An 8,784-nucleotide genomic window follows, 5' to 3' on the forward strand; every position below is an offset into this window, starting at 1 on the left:
TATAGGGAGGTCGACTGTATTTCTTCGCATTACTTCTGAAAAGTACAGAAAGTATTTTTAATTTTGTTATTTTCTTGTTAGCAAATTAAAACTATACAAGTAAGTACTTATAAAGCACCATTACGGATTTCTTGATTTTGATAAATTCTCCCAATGAGTACGCGTCATTTAAACGACAATACGGACGGAAATTGTTTTCAGACGGAGACAATCTAAACTTGTAAATAAAAAGCGTTAAGTTTATATCATTTTTGTCAGTGACGAGGTGAAGTTTTAAATAGATGAAAATTTAGTATATTTAATTCTTCGATAAATGTATTTGTCGGGTGTAAATTTGCATATCTAGAAGAATACATTCCAGTATTTTTTTAGTACACGCTTAATCGTCTCCGCGTCAAAAATGACATTTTGTAAACCTCGTTGAGTTTGTTTTTTTTTTCATTTGTGTATGTAACTTTTTCTTTAGATTTGGAACAGTTTATGATGTCAGAAAAAGCAGTGCCTTGTTCCATAACACTTTGTATATGTCAATAAACAAAAACTAAAAACTATTTGGTTAAGGAGTATTGTAAATTATTAAATAAAATTGATTAATTACAAAAACAAAGGATAATAAAAAGGACTAAATTTTATTTAAAAATTTACAATCTTTTGCGCGCGCACACCTTTTTTTTGGCACCTAAAATAATTCAATTTTACATTTTTTTAAGTACATTATTTATCTTTTGTTTTTGCAACTGTTATCTTACATATTACAGTATTTATAAATTATTTTAAATTGACATATTATAAAGTTTGATTCACAATCGTTTAATTACAAACAATTTAAAAAAAGAAAAAAAATTAAACTACTTTTCCGAAACTTTTACTAAAATAATGCATTAATATATTCTAAAACGTAAAATAATTAATTGTATAAAGTAATGACGTTATTTTTTTCCATTCCTGCGCCACTTGAATGCTTCGGAATTCTAAAGTTCCCAATTATTTTAGATCGAAAACTAAAAACTAGCATGACAATACTTTATGGAAAATCGAAGATCTTTTGCCTGTTTGTCGTGGCGTCGAATAATGAAGTCGATAAGAATCGATTATTGTGAAAATGACAGCTGTAAATAGAGATAATTTACACCACTTTTATGCTAAGATTTTATTAAATTTTCAAGATATAAGTCCAAAAATATTAGTGGTTCCAGAAGCCATCTGCTATTCAGTTACCGGCTTTAAAAATATTTTAAAATTTCTCAATATACACACACACAAAACCAAATAGGTATACTTAAAAATAGACATTTGATATCTTTTATGTATGCAAAGTGTGTATATATATATGGCTATTCACATTTAATATCTATCTATCTATTAAGATTTCTGTATTGGTCAAAACAGAATTGTTTTGTAAATAATGGCAATTTTGGAAGCATCTTCTTAAAGCTATATACATAAATACATTAGTTCATTGGATCCTGTTCCAAAAAGTAATCGACTTACGTCCCATTTATTATAGTAAGTTACATTATCAAAACTTTAAATTCACATTAAGTACATACAATTGTAAACATTAAAATATATAATTCCATACAAGCATAAAATTCATTATCAGGTAGAAATGGAGTTATACTTTAAATAAAGCATTTTCAGTTCTTTCTTTCAAATTAAAAACTAAATTTTCTGATCGTTAATTTTCTAAGGGAATAAATTATGGTAAAATAGGACAAACAACAAAATATCGTTAGGTCAATAAAGATGTAACGTAACATCATTTACGTAATAGAAATGCTTTGATATGTATTCTGTTTCGGAATTTTCTTTTATAAAATATAATGTGCGGGATGAGATTAACAAGCTCGAGTAAGGACGTGGAATAAAATCCAGAATTGGAGTCAAACGTATCAAATTGGATAACCATATGATGGAATATATTATATAAAATTTCGTCGTTAATAGAGCTATATGCAAAAATTTGCTTAAACTTTTCTTAAAAATAAAATACAAGACCACAAGTCTGTATAATTAATTTGGTCATATCTTTATTTTGATTATTATAATTATATAATTAACAAAAATATGAAATCATATTCTCTCATAAACCACGGAGATCTTGTTTACAATTAAAATTTGGTAAGAATCTATAAATTGTTTTTGAAGAATGCATTTTATTATATAATAATAATCGTGCTAATTAATCAAATTAAGTAAAAATCTTGAGCCCTGGAATATTTTTAGGTGACCGGTGATAACGTAAACGACTTAATTCGATATGCAGAAATCTGGCGACTTGCATTAACTTCCCAACCAATGCTATTTATTTGATTATTACTGATAATTAAATCCTTCGAAAATATTTTAAAAAAATCTCCGATTAATCCGGACTCTTAATTTTTACTCAATATAACAAATATATGGCCATCATGAAAATCTTTACCAGTATTTCTATGAGGAATTATCGTTATTTGATATTTCACGTTAAATTATACGTCTTTGTGTCCTTATGTTTAGTACGTAATTTGTCTACAAGGACTTTTATTTTATTACTTAGGACTAGATTCTGCAATTCAAGAAAACATATCGGAAAAAAACAGTCTTTACTTTTCATCTGAACACACATTACATGATATCATTGCGTTGATGACGGACCGACAGGTCCGAAACATAAGATTGATTTAGTGATAACATAAGCGGGTTAAACGAATAATCCAGAATTTCCACTAATTGTAATCTTATTCAGATTACAGTTAATGGAAATTTTGTTTATTATCTTGGGACATATTAAAACAAATTATTTCAATGCCAAACTTAAATTTATATTCAGTAATACGAGTAATTAATTAATCCAGTTTTGTTTGCCTGTTGATTTTTATAGTACTATATTTAACAACAGCTGGCATGTAATTGAAGTATGAAATACCAGTAATTTATTTCCTTGCAATACAATAATTTAACAAACATTTAAAGCACCAAACTGTTAACTTAAAAATGCCTATCAGCCTCAACATGCAGATAATTCACACTATTTACCTGAATATAATGATCACTTAACCTACCAAAACTCCAATTACAGTAAGTTTTATAAGTACTGGTATAGTTTAACTGATATGTTTTTTGGGACATAATAATTCTAATAATCTAAAAATCAAGCTAATCAACTGACTGATGACAATATCCATGATTATATTGCGACAATAAGCAGATTCTACTCTATTTTTAAAGTGATATGTAATTAAATATGATTCAATAATAAATTTAATTTTGAAATTTAGTCCCTGATAAACTTGCATCTTTGACAATATGGCAATATAAAAAGTTAATGGACCATAAACATTACGAATGACTTTAGCATATTTTAAAATGTCAATTTACTTCATAATATAAAGGAAAACAGTATTGAAAACTAGATAAAAATCATAATTTGAAGCATTATATAAAGACAAATTTCAAGTATAACTCTAAAGATTTAACCTGATAATGAATTACAAGATAGATAGAGATGATTCAATGCATCACGAAATATATTTTGGCAACGATGCAACTAAACTAGTGCGATATTTTCAAAATTGAAACGTGGCACCCATTTCCGATTTTAAGCCACGATAGCAAAAAGCACCGTGAAGTACCGAAACAGTTACGGCAACTACTTCAAAAAAAATTTTTTTTTTACAGAGATAGTCTAAATAATACATAATTCAGGTTTGTTAATCATTTTTAATCGTCCTCTCTCTCTCTCTTGATATTTACAAAGACGTGAATGACATTTAAAAAAGGAAAATGAGACTAGAAAGAAACATTAAGAATCAATTTAATGAAATGTGCTTTTTAAATTCTTTTATATCACAGTTATCACTTTATAAATGAAATTTTTAGTGCGAGTAGAAATCAATACGAAAGAATTAAATTCACAAAATCAATAACGATTATATCTGTAAAGGAACTGTTAACTTTAAAGTTTTATAATTTACAGTGTTTCGTTATTATATATATATATACAATACATACAACTTTCCCCCAATTCAAAAAAATAAAGCTTTGCAATGCATATTAAAAATGGTCGAGAGATCTGTCCAGAAAGCAATAAAATGGCAATTATTATTATTATTGTCAATATAAAATTTAGTTATCAAAATGCATTTGCTTATAAAATTTCTCTTAAAATTATTTTTGGAAGCAATATTTTATCATAAATCCAAACTTTGTGGACAAATCTCTAAGTTTTCCAGCATTGTATATTTATTTTCTTATACAATTTCATTTTATCTTAATATATTACTACTTTAAAAAGGATGACACAACTTCGAAATGTTTCGGCATAAACGTCACAGCATATAATGTAAATATAAAATATAATTTTTATGAAAAATTATGTAGAAGAAACGTACATTCTTATAAATAAAAAAAAAAAACGTTAAGAAGCCAAAATATATATATGTAAAGCAGCAGGCTCAATATATAGCTGCTTTTTTACAGTTGCGTCATCCCGCGCTTAAAATTTTAAAACACGCTCTTCGTTTTTATAAAGTACCTAAATTAAAAGGTAACTTTTGTATACGTATATAAATGCAATTCATATAAGTATACATACAAACATATCGACATACATGATCACAAAGAAAATGAATTTTAAAAGCTATCAAAAATATTTAGAAGCATTACACCGTCTAAAAATGTTATGGATGGATAAATTATTTTAAGTTTTAAGTTATTGCCATCCTGTACATGATTATTTTACTGTTAATGATTATTAAATGATTGTTTGTTTTTTTCAATCAAAGAGAAGAGAAAGAAAAAAAAAAATCCCAGTCGATAAAAGGAATATGTAATACTGTTAAGACAAAATATAGAAAAATTCATGCAAACAATCCAAAAATAACTTCTCTATATAAATTTGAACCAAATAAAATTCGTCCATCAAAGAAATTCAATAACTTAACGAACTTAATGTAAATGAATTTTTTTAAAAATTAATATATAAAATTTAAATAACAACAAGATTTATTTGGCAGTATATATGCAAGATTGATTCCAATATAAAACTTGCTACAATACATTATTTTTTCTTTTTCAAATTAACAACAAAATGAGTTTATACACCTGCATTTAGTTCGATGAAATCGGATGACAAGAAACTTGGTATCGTCTTGCGGTAAAATGTAATGCATTAATTCCATTTATGAAATAAATAGTCTAGACAGCAAATCAATACAAAATAAAAAAAAAAGAAAACAAATATACATACAAACATATATTTTACATATTAATAATTTACATTGTGTAAAAACAACCCCAAGTGCTAAAAAAAAAATTGTCAAATTCTGATGACAGTTTTTAATCTTAAGAATTATGTCTATTAAATTTTTTTTTTTTTTAATTTTATGGCAATGACAAGAAATGGCAACATTTATCGGGAAGATAAAATGCCATATGAAATTTTGTCATATCAAAATACAAATTATCGAATTTTATTTTGATATATATTTTTTTAAATCAAACCGCTTCTAATCCGAACAGTTTTTATTTTCTACTTGTCTTTCACTAGATTCTACGTTACTGTTACTCTCTTCTTCTTCTTCGTCTTCGTCCTCGTCCTCATCTGCCGACATTAATTTGCGTGCAAGTTTCACTGCATAGAATTCGTTGTAATGCGTTTTTCTTTTATATTCAAAAAGCTTCCGTTTGGCTGCAAATTTCAGATACAAACATTAATTTCACATAGTTGAAAATTACAGTACTGATGTTTAAACTGAATTTTGAATATTGCGTAGATTTGCTTTAAACTGTAGTAGATATCTGGTGTATAAGCAAAAATTTTCTTTAAAAATATCAAAACAAAACCAAAATATATTAATAAATACTAACCTAGTATTACTAAATACATACTTTCCCATTAAATAGAAAGTTTTTAATCATCTGCGGCTTAAGTTAAATAACGTTATTTGCAAATGATACCATGATAACAGTACACTACCATGTGATTTATGTTGGTTTTGACATTTCATACCTGCAGAAATTCTACTATAAGTCATAGCCATTTTCAATTTACAATTAGTAAATTTATCCCTTTATACTGTATTCATACTACTGGAATAATCTTTAAGCAGGATTAAATTAAGTTGCATTACTGAAAACAAAATTTCAGTGCGACTTATACCACTCAAAGATACATAAATGGCTTGACGGTTTATATTGCATCAAATATTATATATTTGGAAAGAGAAGAATTATTATAATAGAAGTGAATGAAAAGAAATACGCCTATTTATTCCCATCATATTTTGAATATAAGAATGGATATCAGAGAAAACTTTGTCATGAAACAACTTAAGTTTGTTTCAGAAAGCAAATTAATACGAATCACTTTCTTAAATTTAAAGCAAGGTTTTAATCAGCTTCACTTACATAGTGTTGCTTAAGTTCACATATTTTAAGCCTGTTTAAATGACAATGTGAATACTGTATTAGCATACAAAGCTTATGGATTTAAACACCACTATAAGCTGTTATTTATTTTAGTGATTAAAAACTGTAAATATCTGAGGAGGACTTCTCAAGGAAGTCAAAAACATTAGTGTAAGACTGAAATTATCTGCTGGAAAGGAGTGATTAAGGCTATAGTTTTGTAATATTAAAAATTGTAAACGGCCAGGAAAACGACTATCCGTAATGACTAAATTCAAATACTTATGCGCTAAATTAATCATTATACAAAAATTATTTTAACATTTGGCAGTATTTATCATTATATTCGGTCTCTGTTTATAAAACATCTTATATAAAAGATAATCTCGACATATATTCTCTACTTGAATTCATTACATGTAATATATTGAACAGGATGCAATTTATTTTCAGATTTATTATAAATTTATCTCACAAATCATCTAAGAAATAAAAATTTTAAAATTTACTTTGTTTTATTATATTCGACCAATCTGTGTTTAGTTAATTTAATGCAAAATTAGAAAAATTGAATTTCTGTAATTTCCAACTCGATCTGATCAGAACAAAGACATAATTGTGCCTATCTAAACATTTGTACCAATCAACCAGCAAAACAGTTGGCATATAATAATTATATTTGGCATCTGGCTAGTTTTTACTCTATGTATGACAGATGGATTTGAAGAGGACATAATTTTGCGATAGCTGATATCTAGCATTTCAATATAAAAAGTAACGTAATTTAAATAAATTTGTAAATCAAACATTACATACTAGAGGAAAAGTTATAAAAATTTAAAATATAATCTGAAATTGATAATTTAGGTAACTTTTTAATCTGCTTATGTAACAAAATTAGTTATCAAAGCTCTTTGCTGTTGAAGATGGATTTCAGAAGAAAGTGTCTTGTTAAGTGCACTGTATCAGTTAATGATAAGATATATACATAATATTTTTGCTAAATTGTGCTTCCATTTAAGACAAATCACATCCTTTCAAAACAGTACTACATATACACTAAAATAGAATTCAAATGCAATTTTCTAAGTAAAATACTTCTAATGTTTACCTCTTTCCTCTTCTGTTTCGTCTTCTTCTTCTTCGCTTGAAGATGTTTCGGTCATAACTTTTGGCGGTTTTTCTGCACCTTCTTGTATTCTATAAAATATTAATTTAAAAAGATTTAATTAAAAAAAATCTAATGAGATATTTTGCTAAAAATTTTAGGATTATTCTTAAAATTTTCAAATTATTGTTGTTAAAAATTAAATTTTAACAACAGTTTGAATAGAAAAAACAAAAAAATTCCATATTAAAAAAATAAACATTTGATTGTTTGAAAATGGTTGTTACATAGTAAACTCACAGTACATGCTGTGTGGTTAAATATGGGTTTTTCTAAAATAGATATAAATATTTATTCAGCTGCTAATGAGTAATTGATGAGATGAAACTACATGCACAGTTACTGTACATTTAAATAATTCTTAAAATTTTGTTGTGAAGAATCTGTTTTAATTAAAACAGTGAATATTCATGTGCTTCTTTTATATTCAGTTATACATTTTAAACAATAGAGAGATTAAATATGGCCATTTGAAAATTTATGATAATGACGTATATTGAATATTTTCCAATTTATTATGGTATAAGATACAAAACCGTCCATTTCCAAAGTAAATTATACTCTTTCCTTTTGACAAATTTTTTCGTGTATTAAAATTTAAAATTTTAACAGAAATATAATGTTTTTAATTGTGTTTAGCTAATTTATAACTAATATACAGTTAATTTACTTATTTGAAAGTAAAATTTTAAGCTTTCATTAGGAGTATTTACAATCCACAGCTTTTCTTGTAATATTAGAGAGGTTGAGGCACAAGTTCAAACGTTAAACGTGTACAGGTAGCAGAAGTACACGTTCCAAGTCCAAGTAATAATCATTGAGGCACACGTTCATAACATCACGTGACTCAGTGAACATCGCACATTGACTCACGGGAAATAAGTTGAAAAAATGGCGGAAGCAAAATAAATCATAATTTTAACCCCAAACACAAAAAAATGAAGACGTTTAAGTTGATTGTGTACTCACCAAGCTACACGTAGCAAACGCCATTATCGACGGTCCAGAACTGCCAGATGGCGACGCTCACCCGTTACCCGTACATGTTTTGGGCTAAATACATGTGCCTCAACCTCTCTATTGATTTTTGCATCTTTCTTAAAAGTCACAAAAGAATCACTTGCTGACCTCATTTTCATTAGNGTGTAAAAACAACCCCAAGTGCTAAAAAAAAAATTGTCAAATTCTGATGACAGTTTTTAATCTTAAGAATTATGTCTATTAAA

The sequence above is a fragment of the Centruroides sculpturatus genome, unplaced genomic scaffold, assembly GCF_000671375.1.
Source record: "Centruroides sculpturatus isolate CEXI.00-Female unplaced genomic scaffold, Cexi_2.0 scaffold17, whole genome shotgun sequence".
In the NCBI taxonomy this organism is placed as follows: Eukaryota; Metazoa; Arthropoda; class Arachnida; order Scorpiones; family Buthidae; genus Centruroides; species Centruroides sculpturatus.